The 22,827-nt window shown below is 39.1% G+C and overlaps 1 protein-coding gene across 2 annotated transcripts in view; it reads left to right on the top strand.

Moving 5' to 3' along the window:
- The first annotated feature begins 645 nt into the window (after positions 1 to 645).
- Positions 646 to 22,827, top strand: part of LOC127425505 (collagen alpha-2(VIII) chain-like) — an 81,784-nt gene continuing 59,602 nt past the window's right edge. Inside the window, exon 1 of one of the 2 annotated variants that reach the window (XM_051671573.1) lies at positions 646 to 1,291. The gene's annotated coding sequence lies outside the window, so the exon portion shown is untranslated. Of the gene's footprint in view, positions 1,297 to 22,827 lie in introns of both variants that reach the window. The other variant, XM_051671572.1, reaches the window with a different exon arrangement.

Below are 22,827 nucleotides of genomic sequence, written 5' to 3'. Positions count from 1 at the left end.
GAGGGAGGTTTGTAATTTTTGTCCAAGATGAATTTGAAATGGGTAATAGTGGCTATTAACTGTGCTAATGTATAACTCTTATCATACACTCAAACTGCTGCTTTACACTTTCTGAATTAAGCATTTGTATAAATTGTGGTACCGATTCAGCTGAGAAAGGTTCGTTTTCAACTGGAGAATTGTTATAAATCTTGATCAGTCAGCCAAGAAATTTAATCTCATCTCATAAACTGATTACTTTAATTGACTGAGAGTCTGGCAAGATTACACAAAAACAGACTTCCACTGTACTTATTGGTGCACACGTGCTTACAATCTCGTTTTGGACCGTTTAGGACAGAAAATTTGAGCTGTTTTGTATGAGAAAGAATGCATTAGCCCTAGTGAAATCAATGCACTGCAAGCTTTGCCAGCACTGTCTGAATTTTCCAAAGGTGGTTTCTGGGAAAGATTTGTCTGTTTGTATGAGTGCAAGCATTTGTTTGCAGATGTTTGTGTTGAGGGTGGGAAAACAAGGGCTTAAATAGTTACTGGGAAAAGAGGAGGGGTGTTTGAGGTGCAACTGAACGTTTCAAATCCATCCCTTTTACTCCACCTACCCCACCCCATCCTCTAAACTGCTTCCTTATTCTGCCTGGCCACAGACACTTGCCTTTTGTATGGAGGGAACCAGAGAAACAATCCACTCTCTCTCTGTTTGGAAAAAAGTACTTAAAGAGGGGGATCAAAAAAAGAGCCTGGGAGACCGGAGCTTCCAGGTGCTTTGCCCCTAGTTAAAAGCCCTGTAAGAAGGACCTCTCCCTGCCTGGAGTCAGTGAAGTTGAGTACCCTGCCTCTCACACTTACTCTCTCCCTCTCCCTCTCCCTCTCTCTCCCTCCTACTTTCCACCCTGTGAGAGTGCACAGAGATTCAGAAGGTGCGTCTGAAGCCTACTTGTATCCAGCTTGGAGACAACACTACGAGGACTTTTTCCCTTTCACTGCGAAAGCATATGGACTTAATTTTCGCTAGAGACAGAAATAAGAACAAATACCAGACTGGCACCTGCCATTGACAACAAGAACTTTCCATATATTTTTGTTCTTTTTTCTGTGCGTATGCAAACGATATTTGACTGTGAACAAGTGCCAAGACATTCCCAAGACTTCCTTGTCTGTTTGGTTCCTGGCACATCTTTGTTACTTCTCAAGAGATGACAGTCTGAAGAAGAGACCCAGAAAAGAAACCACCTGCCGATATTACCTGCCGAAGAAATTGAGGTTCCCCTGAGATTCTTCCTCAAGCTGAAGGGTGAGGTAAGTTCATATCTGAAACTTTTATTTTCCATCCCTCAAGGAGCAGGCATGTCATCTCAAAATGTTTTTCATATCCCATTGCCGTAAGCCATGGCGATGGAGCCAAAAGCAAAAGAGAGAGGAAAAACAGATGGGTTTACATCTCAATCATGAGACCAACATAATTCTCACTGCTTTGCTGCACACAAGGCATTGAGTAATACTATGCACAGATTAACAAAGTGTTTTTAGTGTTCACCCCCCCCCCCCCCCATTAATCTCTGTACAATACTCTGCATGGATTTTTAAACAGAGCCCATGTGGCTACTAGTGCTGTTTGTGATTATGCTGGTGCTGGTTGTATGTCTTTATATGTTAGCCTTGTGGCTGAATAGGTTGTCTACTTCAGGTATTGTAGTAGAGTCATGCACAGCTGTTTTGGAGTTGTGGAATGAGAGAGGGAGAGAGTTATATAACTGAATAGCAGCCCCACTCTCACTGACACCTGGGACTGTTTGGTCTGCACTCTGTTGCGCACCAACGGCACTCGATTAAATGTGGCCCTGCCCACAGTGGTCCCAAGTCCCGCCTAATACTTAGCTTCTAAAAGTGATGTGTTCTGACCATCTGTCAGACATAGTCAATTTCAGAAGTTGCAATAGTACATTAAACCAGTGTACTAATGCATGTTCCTCATCCTATTGTGCACAATTGATGGAAGTTATTCCAAATAAAAAGAAAGTTTGGCTTTGTAATCTTTTATCTAAATATAACTTAGTCCGCCTTTAAGATTACTTTCCTTTATAGGTGATATCATAAATCCCACTTACTTTTTCAACCCTCCCCTCCAACCACCTGATTTTGGTATGTTAACGTCCACTTTTCATGATCCAATCAGTTCCTGAAAAATTAAATCAAGTCCCGCCTTGAATATCGTGTTTAACTCAGATTAAGGACATAAAATGTGTTTAAAACAGTATTTCATGTTGACTTTAATAAAGAAGGCTAGGACTGCTTTTTAATCTGTTTTTACAATGCAAAAAATTATTTTCTTACTCAGTATTTTGTCTTGTTTTCCAGTAAGAACATATATAAACATCCTTAAACAGCATTTATTTACTTGAGAAGCAAAATCACATAAATGAAAGGTTTGTAGCGTTAGGCTTTAGATCTTGTTTTCAGATAAATCTAACATTATGTTAATATAAAAAAAAAAATTATTTTAAGCATAAACATTTTAATTTTATTTTCGATTTCTCTGAAATGAGAAATCAAAACCTTTCTCTCAAAACTTAAAGTCTTATGTAATTATGCTTCTCAAGTAAATGTATCTTGTTTAAAGGATGTCTAGATTATTATTTTTTTATTAGAAAAAAAATACTGATTAAGAATATTATTTTGCAGTGTAGCTAATTAATTGCTCAGCTCCACATCCCTCCCCCTCAAAAATAAATAAAAAATAAATAAATAAAACTTTTGACATGCTGCTTAGTCATAATATGCCAAATAATGTCTTTTTTGTTATGCTGTCTACACATAATCAACTGCTACACTTGGTATGAGCTCCTTGCTGCTGTCTTAATTTCAGAAGAGAGTGAGAGAGGACTGGGAGAGAGAAGGGAATGTGCTTTCATAATACATTCTTCACCAAGAGCACTGGGGAATAGTATTCAATAATCCTTTTTTTCGTGTCTGAGTCGCAAGGCCCAGCTTCTACAGAACTGAAACAGACCTAGTCTGGAAAAGACGGCATTCTCTAAAAACATTTGGCACCTCAACATGATGGCTTTCATGAGGAAAGGCAATTTCGGTCTGACTGTGAACCTGCGCGTGAACGCAGCTTGCGGCTACCACTTTTACACAAGCCTCAGAGATGTGGTATAAATGAACTGAGGTCTGAGGAAGAAAAAAAAAAGAATTGTGTAGCCAGACCAATCTGACTCAGCATCATAAGGTCTGGTCCATAATAAAGCTTATTCTGGCCAAAAAACGCCCACTTGGACAGGAAGAGGCCATCTGGCTAAAGTTTAATGCAGCCAACCACAGTTTGTTTCATTTTTACATGACATTTTGGGACAGGCAGGGTTATACTGAAGTAATAGACAGATTTTTATTTAAATAATGGTGTGTTAGTCTCTGCTAACTTTTGTACAGAAAACACATGAATAAATAGCAGAAAATGTGTCTTTGACTCTGTGATCAGAATTTCTGTCTGTCCAAAAATAATAAGGACAGACTTTGTCACACACACAATTTGGAAAACAAAGCAGAAAATACAGTTCTACTAGCGTATAGCCAGTTAATTTGCTACTAAATTTCTTGCTACTAAAGCTTACCTGGTAAACTTTGACAAATCCAGTAATTTCATTCTCAAAAGTGCTTATTGTATCATCCTGGACCTTGTAAACCCAAAGGTCTGATTATAAGAACCTGTGTGCTCCTACTCAAAGTAAGCCAATCAGATAAGTGCTTACTAGATTGAGAAAGTGTGCAGTTTTGTGTGCAACATCCATCAGACGGTCAGTGAACTGTGGACAGTCTGTGGGTGTGCCATCTGATGCTGAGACTAGAGAAATGTGCCTGAGACACTCCACAGACAGGCCTTTTCATCATCACACACACCCCTGATTCCTTAAATTGGAGATAATCCAAAGCTTCTAGATGGGATGTCTGTATGTGTTTAGTATGTGCTTAGCTCTGAGGATAGAAAAGTCAGATTTAATGTACAATGTGATATTGTGAGGATGGTGTCTCATCTGGTCTTTTTATCAGGAGATGTAGTAGATAGCGTCCCATCTATTAAACAGCAATTACAGCAATAGCTCCAATCCACCAAACACCTCACTCCCTCTCACACACACTTTGACCCTTCTCCCCACATGCACATTTCTTTGGTAGTGTAAAATCAAAATGGCAAGCCCCTGCTGTAACCTGGATGCCCACCTTTAGGATGGCCCAATAAATCCGCTGACTGCTTTTTATGATGGTGGTTGGCTCTGCCAGGCTCGGCCTGATGAAATGCATTTCTTTCTTTATCACATTACACAACTCCAACCAACCTGACTGGGGCTTTTATATATGGACAATTCATAATCAGTGCCGGTGTGTAAAATTGTACCTGTTGTTCAACCATCTACCTTGTTAATTCTGGACGATTTTAACTTACTGAATCAGGATTATAAGCTATTAAATACCAAAAATATGTCAATCCAGGAGAGACAGGAACATTTCCCCTTGCTTTAGATTCCTATAGCTGAAGTTAAGGCAGACTTGAAAGATTTTATTGTAGATGTGAGCCCTGGAGAAGCCATATAAAATAAATAAAAAAGCAAAGCTTCTATCCGAACCATTTTGGATATCTGTTTCATTCAGCTTGTAATACCTTGCTGCTGTTTCAGTTCCCATTTGAGTTTTTATTTTATTTATTTATTAACTATGCTATACAGAGGTGAATGATACTAAATTCATTACTCATTCTCAATCGGTGGAATAGACTAGACAGAGGAGATGGCCCATTGCAGACTGAGAAGCATATGGTAGATGGTGAACACACAAATAGGTTGAATGTTTAGTTTGAATTTATAAGAGGTGATTGTCTTGATATTTGTGGCCAGCAAACCTTTACCAAAGACAAATGAATAAATGTATATGTTTCTAAAGATGGACAGAATTATTGCGTGTCAAACTAATTACATATTTTGATTGTCATGCACTGTCATATGGATGTGTCTTCCCTACTGAAAAAACAGCTGAAACCAGCCCAAGTGATTTTCTGGTCTCAGCTGGTCTCCCATCCAGGCAAAGCTGATCTGTTTTTCTGGTTTTAGAGGGGATGGTGGTGCTTTTCTGCTAGCCAAGCTGGAAGACCAGCATAGTTCACTTGGTGTAAACACATCCATATCCTTTGCCTGCTTTTTTTTTTATTTTTATTATTATTATTGTTGTTATTATTTTTTTTTACTCTTATTTATAATTCCTAGAATTACATAATTGCTTGTCTGATGTGTACAACTGGGTACCAACCAAGATTTTTTTCCCCTCTACTTTTGTTAGAGGACTAGTCCTGTCTCCACACAGGTATTTTAATGTAGTGCCTCTAGAGGGCACGGTTGCTGACCTTGACAGTACAACCAGAAACCCTGTTAAAAGACAGCTTGAAAAACGCACACAGGTTCTCTGACTGACCCTGCCAATGCTGCTGTAAATGCATGTGAGAGAGAAGTATTTTAAAGACAAAGACCTCTTTTCTTTCATTGTTAACCATTTGCATGTGGCAATTAAAGGATCACAATTACTGGCAATTTTTTGTTATTTGTATATAATGTAGTTCTTTTCATTCACTTTGATTGGCATACAGCATGAGCTAATCTGTTATTCTGAACCCATCTCTGTTAGTAGAAAGGTACTTTTCATCAGCTGTGTGGTGATCTTCATATATCCTATATTTGGTGTTCACTTTAAACAGGAAATGAAGGAGAATACCACTCATTCTCCAGGAAAAGCAAACACCCGACTGTTACCTTCCGGGAACTCACGCCCCCGTCTCTCACCATTACCATTTGTTTCTAGATGTTTTTCGCTCACCAAGAGAGAAGAAAAACAGTCCAGGCCCACGGTGCTACAAGGCAAGGAGTTCATTCCTTTGAGGAACAGTGCTTTTCCTCAAAGTCTGTGTGATAGGGTGCTGCTTCACCGGTTATTCCACCTAGTTTCCACTTAAGGTATAACAGACTAAGGCAAAACAATGAATGAGGAATTACCCTTAAAGCTGTCGGAAACAGCACTTTGGCATAAGCCTCCTCTGCAATCAGCAATGTACTTAGCCTGCACTACCGATTAGAGCATCTCAGAGGTTAGGCCATAATGCCAGGGAAAAATGGACCATTCAAACATTCTGTTGCATGAGGTTTGGTTCCAATGGGTTGTGCATGAATTGGTCTGGACAGGAAAGGAAGTGCAAGCACATAAAGGAAAGGGGAGGTAATTTGTTTAGAGCAATTGGTTTATTCCAAGGGTTTTTTTTTTTTTTTTTTTACTTGCTCTTTTGGAACTGTAGTAAGAGGAAATACTCAATATGATCACAAGGGAAATCGATATGTTGCTTCCCAAAGTTCATGTACCCTAAAATCAACTTGACAAGTGCCATCCTCCATCAGACATTTTTCCATGAATTCAAGCATGAGTCCACTTCTCTCTAGTGCTACCTCCAAGAGTAACCTCCATGACATAGGTTCTGGTTCCATGGAATCCAGGAAGTAATCGAGTGAACATAAACAATGGTGAGCACGGTTTTCCCTCTAAAAGCACATTTTTACTGCACTGATGGTTAGGTTTAATGTTGTGGTTTGAGTTAGAGGATAGAGGGATTTGGGTTGGGTTAGGTAGAGTTAATAAAATATGCATTCCTGTTGACTATATTACATCATTTACAACAACAACAAAAAAACTTGCTTTTGACAGCACTATGTGGACATTTCACCTGAATCTAGAGCGCCTCTTGTCCATACTTCCATCTTTGGCAACAAGGGGAGCAGTAAGTAGAAATTCAGTAAGCACAGACTGATTTCAGCTGAAGAACTCTTAACCTACCTTTGCAGAATTCACTGTGTGATCAGTCTGAAATTCTTCACTATCAAACCGTGTCTATTTACACTCACTGAGCACTTTATTAGAAACACATGTACACCTACTTATTCATGCAATTATCTAATCAGCCAATCGTTTGGCAGCAATGCAGTGCATAAAATCATGCATTTACGGGTCAGGAGCTTCTGTTAATGTTCACATCAACCATCTGAATGGGGAAAAATGTGATCTCCGTGATTTCGAACGTGGCATGATTGTTGGTGCCATACGGGCTGGTTTGAGTATTTCTGAAACTGCTAATCTCCTGTAATTTTCACGCACAACAGTCTCTAGAGTTTCCTCAGAATGGTGCCAAAAACAAAACAAAAATTCAGTGAGCAGGCAGTTCTGCAGACAAAACTCCTTGTTGATGAGAAAGGTCAATGGAGAATGACCAGACTGGTTCGAGCTGACAGAAAAGCTACTGTAACTCAGATAACCACTCTGTACAACTGTAGTGAGCAGAATAGCATCTTAGAATGCACAACACCTCGAACCTTGAGGCGGCTGGGCTACAACTTCAGAAGACCATGTCGGGAACTTTATTAGGACCATAGCGTTCTTAATAATGTGCTCAGTGAGTGTATTTCATTCACTTTGTTTGGCATACAACCATGTGATACTCTGTTATTTTGAACTCATCTTTGTAGAAAGAAAGGTTCTTCTCATCAGTTGTATGGCAGTCTTTATAATGCCTATATTTGGTGTTCACTTTAAACAGGAAATGAAGAAGAATACCTCTTATTCTCCAGGAAAAGCAAGTGCCTGACTGTGTTACCAATGGGTTTATTCCAAGGGCTTTCTGAATAATTGCTCTGTTGGAACTGTGGTAAGAGGAAATGCTATACTATCAAACCAATCTAAACAATCAAGGTGACAAGGTGACCACTAGGGTATTCTTTTGCTAAGGATCTCATCAGACTGTTTGACTTCCCTAAACAGATGTGTCTATTGTGTTATTCTCAAATAAGCACATGCTTGCCGAAATTAACAGATTTACTTTAAGTCTGATGACCGCAGCACAGATCTTGGCTTAGAATCAGAACGGATTTTGAATATCATAAATCACTTCCAACTATGTGAACATGTGTTGTCTGTATGATTGGTCTACTTTCCACACCGAGCAACCATAAGCTTAGAGAAAACAGAAAGAAACAATAACCAGCATCTCTATCCTCAACCTTTTGTTCCTTAAGTCATACTTTGGCTTCCCCCTAATCTTGCAGTTTTACTAAATTTCTCTTCAGGGATCAATAAAGTACCTATCTATCTTTCTATCTATTTGTCTTGTCTTCCCAGTCTTTCATTTTCACATTACCCTCTTCACTGCATTCCCTCATTTGCTCTGCCCTGGCTTTTGAAAATGCACTGGACGTCGACGAGTTTTTCCGTTCCGTTGGCAGTAGAGGGAAATGTGGAAGCTTGGCAAGCGGCTGTTATTATTTTTCCTTTTGCGCAGTATCAGCTCTTTCAGCAGCCTCTCTGTCATTTCTAGGCCCCAGTGAACGTCTCCACAATCAGATTCTAAAGCACTCTTATCAGTGTCATGCTTCCAGAGAGAGGCCGGGCAGACTGATAGAGGGAGTGCAAACATGTGCTTTCCTGCCTTAGGTGATATAGGATGTAGAGAGAACTTTGGTCGGTATGAGTTTTCTTGACCCCAGATGTATGTAAATGAAACAAGCTGCTGAAAAGACCAGCATTGCTAGTCACCAGCGCATAGTACTGTGCAGTATGTTGGGTTTTGGGTGCTGGTGCCCGGAATGGGATGCTCGTGTGCTGGTGTCTCCACCTGGACTCCTAAAGGTATAGTTACAAATTGTTTACTCACCCTAATATTATTCCATATGACTTTCTTTTTCCTGTAGAACACAAACGGAGATATTGGGCAGAATATTAGGGACTGACAGCCTCATTGACTTTCATTGCATCTTTTTGTACCATACAATGAAAGTGAATGGTTACTGTGGCTGTCAATCCCTAACATTCTGCCTAAAATCTCATTTTGTGTTCCAAGTAAGGAAAGTCATATGGGTTTGGAACAATATGGTAAAAAAGCATGGGTATTCTGGTCCACCAGCCAGACCATCACCAAACTAACATACACCAGCCTGGACCAGTAAAACACAAATTTCAAATGGGGTAAATAGTCTGAAGGAGTAAGATCTGAGACATTATTTGGCATCTGCGGGGCACATTTCTCTCTTTTGTGTTCTCTCTCTCTCTCTCTCTCTCTCTCTCTCTCTCTCTCTTTCTGTCTGTATCTGTCCTTCACCCTTCCCACATCCTCTTCTGCATGAACCATTACTCTATACTTCGGTATATTTGATCTGGCTGATGTCTGTGATGAAACAGTGATGCATGGTTTGGCATAGTGAAAACAAGAATGCCTTGGGTCAAAATCTGTGACTCAAAAGTATTATTTGTGCAAGAGTAGGTTTGAAGAAAGCACTGTAAAAGGATTCTAGAAGCTTCAAAGAGGATTTAGCACAACAACAGAATGTGAATTTTGGGGAACAAAAGGGAAACTTTTTTGGTTTTATCTGAGAGCCAGAGTAGAGTGTGTTTACTTTCTGTTTCGCGGAATAAAATCTTTATTTGTGTGCAAGATGTTCTTAAATCTTGCACTTCTTTTCCAAAGAAAATGTTGAAAACAATGAAGCCGATGACAGAATATCAAAATAAGAGCAGAAGTCCAGATGGATGCACTTATGGCCTTGTTTGGTTTAGTTCTACCTGCACAATGGAACCAGTTGAAACTTAATTGGAGGACTGTTTTTTTAATTGGATGCGTTCACATAAGTCCCTTGTTCAGCATCTGGGAGCCAAACTGATGAGGGATTCCAAGATTGCAGCAAAAACCTGAGGAGTGCTAGTTCCTCGCTGGGTCAAATACTTAAAATAAAACTCCAGTTATATCTTTGTCTTTGTCCTCTCATATAAACATTTTTAACCTCTTTTCTCACATTATGGGAAGGGTTGATCAATGGTCTGTGACAACAGGGATGGGAATAAGGCTTTGGGGGTTATTTACTCCAGCTTAAGTCTTAGATAATATTTTTTTACATGTGTTCCCAGTTTTTCCTCCAACTTCTAAAGGAAAATGGGAGCACTACTGACATTAGCTCAGTTGTCTCTGGCACTCTTTAGTAAGTTGTTCTAGAGATACATTACACATACTCATCTTCTCTTTACTTCAGTGGGTTCCTCTTGAATGTAAAAAGTTGTGTGGTTCTGTCATGGTGATTGTGCTGCGGTTGTGTCTTCCAATGCAGAAACAGTCATACAAGAAGAGACAAGTAAAGCATTGATTAGACAAGTGGTTTCCAAACTTTTTAAACTATGGCACCCCTATATAGTGTTTTTTCCCGCAGGCAATCATTGAAAAAAATACAAATTAAAATAATATGCTTTTCAAAACAATCCTTTATTTATTATCTGTACAGCTGCACATTATCTGTACAGCTTGAGTTGTGCTGACTGCCCCCTTCTGACTGCAAGTCGCAAAAACATGAAGGTGGCACTTCAAGCTTGAAATTCCTTATCACGAAATGTACATACGTTTCAGGGGGCATAATTCATTGTGTTAATTTAAGGCATTCTTTTTTAGATTTGTATATTAATCACACTGAATTTACTCTTAATTTGAAATAAAGTTTAACATACATTAAAATGGAAATAAAGTAGGGCTGCGCAATTAATCGCAAAACAGTTTAGACATGAGCATGTGCAATTTGATTTCGTAGCAATCTACAATTTATTTTTTTACTCAGAATTCTGTGACATTAATATTGTGTTTTAAAACCGCAATGGTTATGGCATCTCCAGTCAAGCCAACCGCGGTTGAACCGCAGAGAAAAGCACTTTCTGAGCATTCTTTCATTGAGTTGGACAGTAAGTCTTCACATGATGACAAAATATGATGCATTATATTTTGTTCATGTCATCTTTTGTACTTAATGTAAAAGATTATGTTATAACAGCCTATAATAATGAATAGGTGAGACACTGGAACAACAAGCCCCAACGCAGCAGCGAAAGACCTATGACTGACATTCACTCACTGAACACTTTATTAGGAACACCTGTACACTTACTTATTCATGCAATTATCTAATCAGCCAATCATGTTGCATCTGTGCAATGCATAACATAATTCAGATACAGGTCAGGAGCTTTAGTTAATGTTCATATCAACCATCAGAATGGGGAAAAAAGCGATCTCAGTGATTTCGACTGTGGCATGATTGTTAGTGCCTGATTGTTGGTTTAAAATTTCTGTAACTGCTGATCTCCTTGGATTTTACCGCACAACAGTCTCTACAGTTTACTCAGAATGGTGCCAAAAACAAAAACATCCAGTGAGCGGCAGTTCTGTGAACGGAAACACCTTGTTGATGAGAGAGGTCAACGGAGAATGGCTTGACTGGTTTGAGCTGACAGAAAGGCTACGGAAACTCAGATAACCACTTTGTACAATTGTAGTGAGCAAAATAGCATCACAAAATGCACAACATGATAAACCTTGAGGCTGCAAGTACTTGAGTAGACAGGAATTGGCTGCTTAGCATCACGTCATTAGCCTCTGCTGTTAGGTGCCACAACTACACCATAAGGTGCCATAAAGCATGTTTCCCCATTGATAGCCATTAATATATATATATATATATATATATATATATATATATATATATATATATATATATGTACAGTACTGTGCAAAAGTTTTAGGCACTTGTGAAAAAATTTTGCATAGTGAGGATGTCTTCAAAAATAATGCCATAAATAGTTTTCATTTATCAATAAACGACATACAAAATCTAGAAACATAAAAAAAAAAAAAAAGCTAAATCAATATTTGGTGTGACCACCTTTGCTTTCAAAACAGCACCAATTCTCTTAGGTACACCTGGACATTTTTTCTTGGTTGTTGGCAGACAGGATGTTCCAAGCTTCTTGGAGAATTTGCCACAGTTCTTCTATGTATTTAGGCTGTCTCAATGGCTTATGTCTCTTCATGTAATGAATGTCTCAATGTTCAGTTGGGGGCTCTGTGGGGGCCATGCCATCTGTTGCAGGGCTCCCTGTTCTTCTGTTCTATTCTATTTGCAAAAGGAATTTTTGGGAGTCTAAAATGTATATTTCCTACTGACACACTAAAGCTGAAGATATAAATAACCATCTTAAGACAAATGTTTTTTGAAACATCTTAAGTGCCTTAAACTTTTGCACAGTACTGTGTGTGTGTGTATATATATATATATATATATATATATATATATATATATATAAGGATTTCAATATATTATTTGGAGGGCTGTTTATAGCATAAAATTGATTTATATTTTGCCCTATCTGCTGCCATTGATGAGCGATTAGTCAGATGACACATGGTGCAGGAACTGGGCGCCATAGATGGCAGCTATTGTGGAACATTTTAGTAATCAGAGCTGTACTTATTAATCACAGACTTGTATGATTTAAGTCATCACTCAGTTGCTGTTAAGTCTCATTCCATGTTATCCTATCACATCCTGTTCTGAAAGTTCCTCTTTCAAAAGCATCCAGAATTCTGACAATTATCATTTAAATTTCCCCTTCTCCACAGCTCATGCTTTAACATTGCCCAGTAAACCCCATATCTCTGGGCTGTTTGGTGTGACAGAATGAAGGAGGAGCTTGTCAATCTGGCCAAACATGAGAGCACTCAGATGGGTCATGCACCAAACAGCTCCCAAACACAACAGACTGTTTGTGTTCTCCCCTAACCACAGCAAGGATGAGATTCATGTCAGCATGGAGAACTGGCTCTTGATGCAGGCACCTTGACCTTTTGCATATGCTAGCACTTGAAATGAAAAAAAAAAAGAACATTCTGACTTTAAATAAGCTGGAAACTATGTTCCTTCAGAATCTGCACTCAAAACTTTCCCAAGACCTCAACTCATCCAATGGTGTTTCCGAGCTGTTTATTAGCAGACTGGTATCCCTTCAATCAGTTGTAAGGTTTTTGACATTAACATTTTAACCAGCTAAAAAGACCAACTTGGACCAGTATGAATTGTCGTGCTGGTCCAAGTTGGTTAATGCTGGATTGGTGCTGGTCTGGCTGGTGGACAAGCATAGCCATGTTGTTCACTAGCAACAAATGCTGGCCAACAAGTGAGGTTTGTCTGATTAAGCTAGTTGACTAAGACATGTTTGCTGGTTAAGCTAGTTAAGAAGCCTGGCAGGGACATCAGCACACCAGCAGCCCAAACATAACATGCTGGTCTTTTCAACAGGGTAATCAAAACACTTTCCAATTTCTTATTGATTTCATTATTATGTGTTTCTTAAGTTTATACATTAGGGGGTTTAATGTGACTTAAAATTGATTACACACTAGTTCTTACTTTTCCTTTCTTCAGCATTTTCCATAAAATCCCTGTTTTCTTTTTTTTTTACAATTTCACTAATGCAAACCAGAGCAATTGTAAGATCTGACGTGCCAATAGGCGACACTGTCTTACCTGATCCAAGTGCTGCTTCCTGCCCTATGGTCAGTGTTCTAAAGAGAAACATTTTTATTTTTTACAGAAAATAAATGAAAGAACTTTCCCATGTGTTAGGAAACGATGTGATATTCATCTTCAAGTGGCTTGCTGCCTGTGCGCTAATTTTGCTGGAGCCGTTGAGTGCTTTGATCATGCTTTCGAATGGTCCTCAAGAAAAACATACAGTCTCGCTGGTTTTGCCTCTAGCTGGAGATTTTTCTCTGATTAAGGAGGCCATTCCACCTGCAAACTTTGTTTCCTGCAATTTGTTTGTCTCGTCTCAAAATGTCCCGTGTCTTGCACTTTGCAATCAAGATCAGTGTGCTATTTGTCTAAATCTCCAAGGCCCACTCTTATTCCTTTGCGTAAAAGGTACACTGTATCTCACATTACCATAGCCCAAACTGCTAAAAAAAAAAAAAAAAAAAAAAAAAAAAAGAGGAAAAGGTTTGAGTTTGACTCTCTCTGGGAAACACTTTCCTGATTCACATGCTATGTTCACATCCTTCATCGAAGCTCTTGTTTGATCAAAGGCCGATTCACACTAAAAAGAGATTTTTGCTTGATTAACGGGGCCATCCCTCACATTTCGTTTCAAGTGTATTGTGGAAAGTGGAAGGCAGCCTGTGCCAAATTATTACAAGAGGATTTCTTCCGAACTTTCTCGTCTGAGCCATATGTCTGGAAAAGCTGCTAACTCATGCTTGCTAAGATGAAGGCCATCCTCAGCTTATCCACTTGTCTTGAAGTGATTTCCAAGATTTCCCTCATTTTCATGTGTTTGAATATGTTTGTATAAGCTTTTCTTCTCATCTCCTGAGTTAAAGGTTATGTATGTAATTTAATGTTAAAGGACTTCCCAGCTTAATATTTAGAGACAACTACTGTACAAGCCATTTGTAGAGTCCACTTTGGCTCTGTGAGATATCAAAACATTGCTCTGTCAGTTTAAGCATCATGACCAGCTCGACATAACATCATTATCGACCAATGCCGTGAGATTGGGGCAGGACTATCTTTTTATCGGCCAATGGCAGATTGGTGGTGTTCAGGAAATCTGTTCGCCATTCCATTTGGTGATGCTAGTGGCACAGGAATAACACACTACATCTTTTTTTTTTTTTTAAACATAAATATTTGTATGACATAAATTTTCCTAGCATAATTTCAGCTGGCAAACAAATACACTGTAAAAAAAATGTGCTGACTTAACTTAGTCAAGACTCAAGCTACATTATTTAAAAAATCAGTTTCAACTTAAGAAGTTTTGTTGAGACAACTAAATAATCCATTGACAAAACAGTTTATTTTGAGCAGTGGTGAATTCTCAGGGCCAGCAAAGCCTTCTCTGCTGGCCTAACATGTCTAATAAATAAATATTTTTTCATCCTTTCATTCTCATTCACCTTTTTGCCTATTTATTTTCAATCTCTTTCCACTCCTAATTCATCTAAAAACGAATAGCAAACAACAAATAATTTATCCAATCAGAATTTATTCCTTGATCCTTACAAGTGATGCGTGATGACTGGTTCACAAATCGCATGCCCAAAGCCAAGCACTTTAGCCAACGCAGAGCGTGAGTCTGAGCTCCACCCCTTCAGGCCTTCAGAATTTCTGCAGAATCCCTCAACAGTGCAGTGAATAGGCATCTAAAGTCAGATTGTCAGGTTCATCAGCCAATCAGATTGATTTATTTGTTCTTGGTGGGTGTGGTCTTTAGGATATGTCCCAGTCGAGGCCTTCTAGCTGGCCTTGAGTGACGCAATCACACTTTAAGTGATGTACGTAATTTGAAAGCGAAGAGCACGAGATCTTGCTGACGAGTCAGCTGTCATCACTGCCGCTATCGCCACTGAGAAAGAGATCCTTATGGATTTAAAAACCTGAGATGTAAACAGGAAAGGAGGGCTGATTTTCACTTCAAGTAAATTGGTAAGTGCTTTTTGCATTGTTATAGCAACATCAGGAGTTTTCTAAGTGTAAATTAGGCTGGCTGGAGCATTCAGTGTCAGTTTAAGTTTTGAAAAGTAACCATACCCTTACAAATCAAAAATTACAGCAAGCAACATTTAGACTGCATCTAATATTATTAGATAGATTTGTCCTGGTATTAGACCTTCTTGGTTTTGGCTTTCGTGAGTGGACATGTTTTAAAATATCAGTTAGTATTATTATTTGGCTGCAATTATTAGGCATAGGGTGTCTTATTAATTGTGAAACAGTGTTTTCTTAATGGCATGAATTGCACTGAAGGCCAAGACTTAAAATGCACAGGCCGCCACTGATTTTGAGTAATGTGGATTTAACAGGTTTTGTTTATATAACTTAAATATTGTGGCATCCAGGTTCAGTGAATTTGATTTTATTATTTATTTAATTTATTTTATATCAGTTAACCCCTGCAATCTTTGCACTGCAGGATGCACACTTCTTTAGAGGCAAAGTCTGGAAATTTAATAGTTTGATGGGAGTGGCGGGCCTGGGTAGCTGACTACCACCCCTGGAGTCGTGAGTTCGAATCCAGTTCAAATCCAGGGCGTGCTGAGTGACTCAAGCCAGGTCTTCTAAGCAACCAAATTGTCTTGGTTGCTAGGGAGGGTAGAGTCACATGGGGTAACCTCCTCGTGGTTGCTATAATGTGTGGTTCTTGCTCTCGGTGGGGCACGTAGTGAGTTGTGCATGGATACCACGGAGTATAGCATTACGTGCTACATCACCGTGGTAACGCGCTCAATTAGCCACGTGATAAGATGTGCGGATTGAAGGTCTCAGACTCGGAAGCAACTGAGATTAGTCCTCCACCACCCAAACTGAGGCAAGTTACTATGCCACCTACGCAACCACGAGGACTTAGAGCATATTGGGAATTGGGCATTCCAAATTGGGGAGAAAAATAGTTTGATGGGAGGCACATAGTTTTTTTAACACTTGACAAACAAACCTCAGTACTGGTGATACTCAACAAACATCATTACATTTTTTCCTCATTAAAAAAGTTTTACTCATAAATAAATTAATAGTCATTTTGAAACATACATATAAAATCATGAGCAATCACATGAGATGAATACTCCAGTCATATCAGTAACCTTATAAAAGCTGTTTTATTCAACATGGAGAGGGTCTCCTCATGGGGGCTGCCATGTTAGAATCACATGACCAGCCAAATACTACTCGCTTCATCTCAGTAACCACCTTGATATTGGACACATTCACTCTTGGAGTAAAATAATCATGGGTGACTTGAGCTAGGTGTCACTGTAGGTCCAAGATGGCACAAATGCAAAAGTTACTGAGTGCACCTTTAATTAAAAGATAAGCTCTTAACACCACCATACTATTAACTAACAGTAGGGTGGCCAGCCATCCCGTTTTTCCCAGGACAGTCCTGTATATAAGCACTTTTTCTAGTGTCCCAACTTATTCTGAAAAAATCATGTTGTGTCCCATATTTCCCCTCACCTAAAATTTCTCTATTGCCAATGCAGCTTTCTCAGTCACGTGAGTATTCTAATCAAAGTTAGTCAAGGATACGGCTTGTAAAACCAATAAAATCACACGGTGTTCTTTGAAGTATATGATTGGATTAAACTATCCAATCACAATCCCCTATCAATAAATGTCCAGCTAGTGAGCTGATTGAAGAGTTAGTTTGATAGAGCACTCAGATGAAATTGCGGCTGGAAAGATTTGTGGAGCTTGTTTTCCATCGCCCATGGAGGCTGCACCGACATTGCGCAGCATGTTCATACAAAAAAGCATGTGGATGCTGCTAAAAGTAAGTGTGCCACACAATGTTCAGGATCTGACAAGTTGCACTCAAGTGAAGGACTTTCTGCTTATCATTCTGTTGAGCACGGTCATAATTTTCGGTCAGCTGACTGCACTGCAAAATTGATCAAGAAATTATATGATCCGAAATTTTCTTCTGCCCGCACCAAATCTGAAGCTGTCATATGCAACCTCTCTCCTGGTCCAGCTCTTGAAAGAATACTACACATTTTCAATGGTCTGCATGCATACTTTCTTTCTCAAGAAAAATTCCCAAAGTTTCTAAGAGACATTTTCAGCGATCCTTACATTAAACTTTGGATTGTCTTCGCACTCAAGCAAAAAGCCACTTTTAACCATGTACTGGAGATAGCAGAGCAAGACCACATATCAGCCACAGAAGTGGCTTTGCATATTCATGACCTGAGAAAAGTCTTGCAGGCCAGGCTGGAGGAATCATTCATACCCTCTGACATTAAAAAGCAGTTGGATGACCTGGTTGAAGCTGGTGACATGCGAGCGGATGATTTCTTTTGTGCAGTGAGAAACTTTTATTCAGCATCGGTGGATTACCTCCAAAATTGGAGCCACTCATTGGAGAACACAGAAAAACTTTAGTGGGCCCTACTTAGAGACATCCCAGAGTGGAAAGACATTCAGAGCAGCCTCGAGCACTTCTGCTCCAGAATCCCTGCTCTCAGTTTGATTGACGAAACCACGCTCTTTGATGAATGGGCTTGCATGAAAAACATTCTCACTCGTTGCATCACTGAGTGGAACATGAACAAGAAGCCCATGTCTGAGAGATGGACAGACGTTTTTCGTGAGCTGGAGAGCAAGACCATCAACTTCAGAGTCTTAGCCAAGGTCGTGGAGTTTGTTTTATGCCTGCCTGGGACATCGACATCTGTGGAGCGTGTGTTCTCATTAATGAATGCAGCATAGACACCGGATAAATCTCAACTCAGTGTAACAATCATGAAGGCAATGCTTTTCGTACGTCTTAATTTTGGACTGGACTACTCTGCATTTTACGATAAACTCTTGAAAGACAAGCACATACTGAGAAAAATTGCTGCCAGCGAAATGTACAAGGTGACAACAGTTACAGATGCGGATGCACCCTTAACATCACATTAATCTGTGCCTAGGTAAGGATATGTCAATTTCATTTTTGCTGGGAGGGGGCTGTCCCATTTTCCACAAGCAGGAATCTGGTCACCCTAACTAACAGTGATGACAAAACCATCAACAACAGCACAAATAAAATCGGCAAATAGAAAAAAATATGCCTACAACACTAACCTTATTATTTATTCATGTTGCAATGCATGCTGGGAGCTAGAAAATCTTTGGGTGCTTCTCAATCAGCTCCCCATTTCAGTGGTCAGGGCACTGGCCATTTTAGTGCTCTCAATCGCAAAATCGCACAATGCACCGTAAAAACCAGGGAGCATCGTTGCTCACTATGTTCCCTTACCAGAAACATCATCATGTCTTCTGAAGTCTCTCAAATCGTTAGATGATGAGCACAAGTGTAAAACTAGAGAGTCAAAGCCTTATTTCTTCTTTAAAAGAGATGTTGTTTGTAATGTCTTTCATTCATAATTAACTTGAAATTGAAACAATCTTTTAAATATTTGAGTTGTTAAAATAAGGTTTAAAATACAGACCAATATATTTTTATTTCTTTATTTATGCTATTTGTCTGCTATAATAACACTGTTCATTTGAATATTTTAACGGAAAAGAATGATAGTGTCATTTATACAGCTGGGGTTAATAACACTGAGCTCGTTGAGGTGTCATAGGTGATTAAATCATAAGTGTCCCAATGTTTAGTGGATCAGTAACCTTACCAGTGCCCGAATTCGTGTTCATGATATACTGATTCATGGCATAGGGAGCTGATTGAGACACAGGGTTTGTTTGTTCAGATAACTTTTTTAAGCAAGCTGAGACGGTAAACATGCTTGTTAATTCAACTTTAGTACAAGTTGAAAAATCACAACTTAACATTGTTGGCTGGAGTTGGCTGGAGAATCTAGTTGTCAGAAAAGCTACAAATAAATAAAGGATTGATACAACTAAATCTGAAAATATTTTTTATCTAAATTATGCAATCAAGTTATTCACAGGCCAGTCATTTTGTTTTGTGCATTGTGTGTCTCTTTACCTGGCAATTGGGTTGGGTAACTAATCCTGACATCTAGATGTCAACATCATAACCTTGTTCAATTGATGAGAAATTAAACCAGGGGAGTCTTCAGTTCAAAGCAGCCTGTAATACAAACCAATAAAAGGACAAAGACAGAGTTGTTCCTGTTATCCTACACTGAACTATAGATCTTCCAAACTAGGTGCTTACAATACTATCCTCTTACTTGAATACTGCCCTTTTTGAAGATGACCCAACTCTAAAGACAACACGTGATTTTCTTTGGTCCAAACATAGTTATGCCTGTCAGAGATTTATTTTCCTTGCATAGCTAAAAATAAATGAACCATTAACCTTGTTAGGAGGCAGGGTGGAATCCAGCTCTCTGTGAACATGATCCTTTGCCTGACTAGATGCATTGGTTAGGGTGACCATATTCTGGTTTTCCAAAAAGAGGACACGTTTTTAGGGTTCAAAACAGTGTTACTATGAATGCAAACTTTAATACAGTGAAAAAGACACTCTATTAGCATAACAAATATATAAATAAAAATTTCCAACATTCTTTTGAATGTCCATGTACTAAGATAAAATATTTGAGTGTACCTTCATTTACTATTGGTATTATTTTGAATGGTCATGGAAAATGAAGCAATGTGATAACAATTTTACCTGGTCGCAAAAAGTAGTCTGTTAATTTACCTGATGAACTTTCACCTTTTGCTGACCCTTTATGCTTTGCAGAGCTAATGTGTGCTTCTAAATCACTTGCACCTTTATTAGCAACTGACACATAAGTGCCAGCTTTACATGTCATACATTCTGCTTCCCACAGATCTCGACCTGGACGAAAGCATGGGAATTTTTTGTGCAAATCTTCTGTAAATTTGCACTTTCGTTTGGGCATTGTTTCCACTCAGCTGTCATTTGCTGCTACTGTCAGGAATTTGGCCAATAGTTGCTGCAAGCCTCTTATAATTGACCAATTGGTGTGCGAGAAGGCAGGACTTACAAAGAGGGGTTAAAGCAATGCAAATATGCGTGCACACACACAGTGAAGTATTAGACCAGATGCACATCATAATGCAACTAAAGCCGAATCCCGGACATTTTCGCAAATTTAAAAATCCCGGCCAGACGCTTTTTTAAGGTCCGAAAAAGAGGACATGTCCGGGAAAAAGAGGACGTATGGTCACCCTACATTGGTATTGCAAATACTCCCTTTGGAGGTCTCTATGCTGATCAAACTGTCAAGATAATACAAGGCATGACCCCTAAATGAGTAAGCCAACTGCATATACCAAAGTGTTTTGAATTTCAGGGATGTGTTTGAACAGGAGAAATACCACCAAATGAACACCTTAGCAGAACAAAAATTGTCAATGCATTTCTTTATAATTTTTATGCGAACTAAAAGATGTTTTGCAGTAAATATAAATTAGCCTTTATTCCAACATGTCTCTAACATTGTCCTCCCTGACTAATGTCTTATTTTAGGTGTTTTACCAATATGGACCAATAAATACCAGTATGTTTCTATAATTTAATAAAAAACTAAGGGGGTATTTACACCTGGTCATTTCATGCATTTTTACTGATCGGATTGCTAACCGAATAAATAAGCACATTCCATTTACACTTGGCCACATTAATGGGTCTCCGCCAAACTGATATAAATCCAATCTTCAATTCCCATGTGTGATGAGGAGGAGGGCGGGGCTGGGACGTGACTATGCACGCCCAGCCCCCAATTGGCTAAACAGCCGAGGAGAGGGATAAGTGCATCTGAATGCAGCAGTTCGGGAGAGAGAGAGCCACACACAGCTGCACTTATCCTGCTCCTCGGCTGATTAGCCCTATTGGGGGCCGGGCGTGCATAGTCACGTCCTGGCCCCACCCTCCTCCTCATCACACCATGATGTACGCAAATAAAACAGAGTTCACTTCTGTGTTTATGCTAATGCAGGGCTACGAATTAAAAGCAGGGGTGTAAAAAGTACTCAGAACTTACACTTAAGTGAAAGTATGGATACTGAATGAAAGTTTTACTCAGTTAAAAGTCCAAGTATCTAGCCAAAAACATACTTGGAAGTAAAAAAAAGGATTCAAATTAAAATGTAATTAAGTATTAAAAAAGTAAAAAGTAACTTTTTTCCTAGCTAGAATGAAATCAAGAAAGGAGATTGTATGAGAGAGTATGTTGTTAAATTCGACTGGTTTGCTAGGTCGCCTTTTCACTGTATCTGATGACTGGCATATTTCTCCCCCAGTGGCATTTACAACCTGGTCAAAGAATCATGATACAATAACTACATATTTGCTAAATGATTTGTATGTGGCCTGTTGTACATATCACAGCAATTTCCTGGTGGAATGAACACTAGAGTCGCTAAAACAACAATAATTTTCATCCCCTTTCACTTAAATCATGAGTAAAACAGCAAATTATCAGTTCATAAACACTTTTCGCTCTGTTCCTCACACAATGCTATCTTATGACATCTAAACATTTTTACTATAGCACATGACTACTGTTAACATTTGCATTACATAAACAACTACATTAACAAGGTTGTTTAAGTGTGATCAAATTGCGCGTTAGCTCAACTGATAGAACGTTGCATTTGTGATAGAAAGCACAGGGTACGAGTCCTGAAGAGCATGAGTGTCGATACGTAAGCCAAAAGTGTCACAGAAGCACCACAAAATGACGTGGTTTCTTCAGAAATTTTTATTTTTCATGTCACGTTTGCTTCTTCTGACACTATCATTTAGGTTTAAGGTTTAGGGTAGGGTGGTAGGTTTTTTCGATTTAAAACTCGATACAGCATTAACCTTAAAAACCTCATCTGTTTAAGAGAACATTTAACACTCTTTTATCACCACACAGTGGACATTTCACCTCGGAATTGCTATTATATGTGTAATGAACCACATAATTTTATTTTGCAAAAACATTGCCACAGTCACGCAACGTTGCATGGGAGAAGGCACTCATGAATTGTGGTGTCTAGAGCACCCAGCCCCTTGAGACCTAGAGAAAGATAATTGTAGCAAATTGTAACATAGACTTAGGAGAAACAGAAGGTAGATCCTTTTGCAGCTTTACTAGTAAGGTCACAGAGAATATACAACAGGCAGAGGTCAATATCCAAAATATACAGCAACGTAAGCAAATCCAATAATCGTGGTCATAAAACAGACAGAGGGTCGAGGCAGGCAGCAAACAATGACAAAGAGTATTCCAGGAACAGATCAAGGTCAAAAGGCAGGCAGCAGTGAGTCAAGACAATAATAACAGGCAGTAGTTCAAACACAGACAGACTAGAATAGAAAAATGCTCAGAATTGTTAGCCGGGGCAAAAACAAGACTTCGCACTGAGCCCTGTGTTTGCAGTACTTAAATAGTCCATGAAATGGGTAAAGGTGCATTGTAATCAGTCCCGCTGAGGATAATGG

This window comes from Myxocyprinus asiaticus, chromosome 34, assembly GCF_019703515.2.
Source record: "Myxocyprinus asiaticus isolate MX2 ecotype Aquarium Trade chromosome 34, UBuf_Myxa_2, whole genome shotgun sequence".
In the NCBI taxonomy this organism is placed as follows: Eukaryota; Metazoa; Chordata; class Actinopteri; order Cypriniformes; family Catostomidae; genus Myxocyprinus; species Myxocyprinus asiaticus.
The sequence above is the reverse complement of the archived record's forward strand: the minus strand, read 5'-3'. Positions and strand labels throughout refer to the sequence as shown.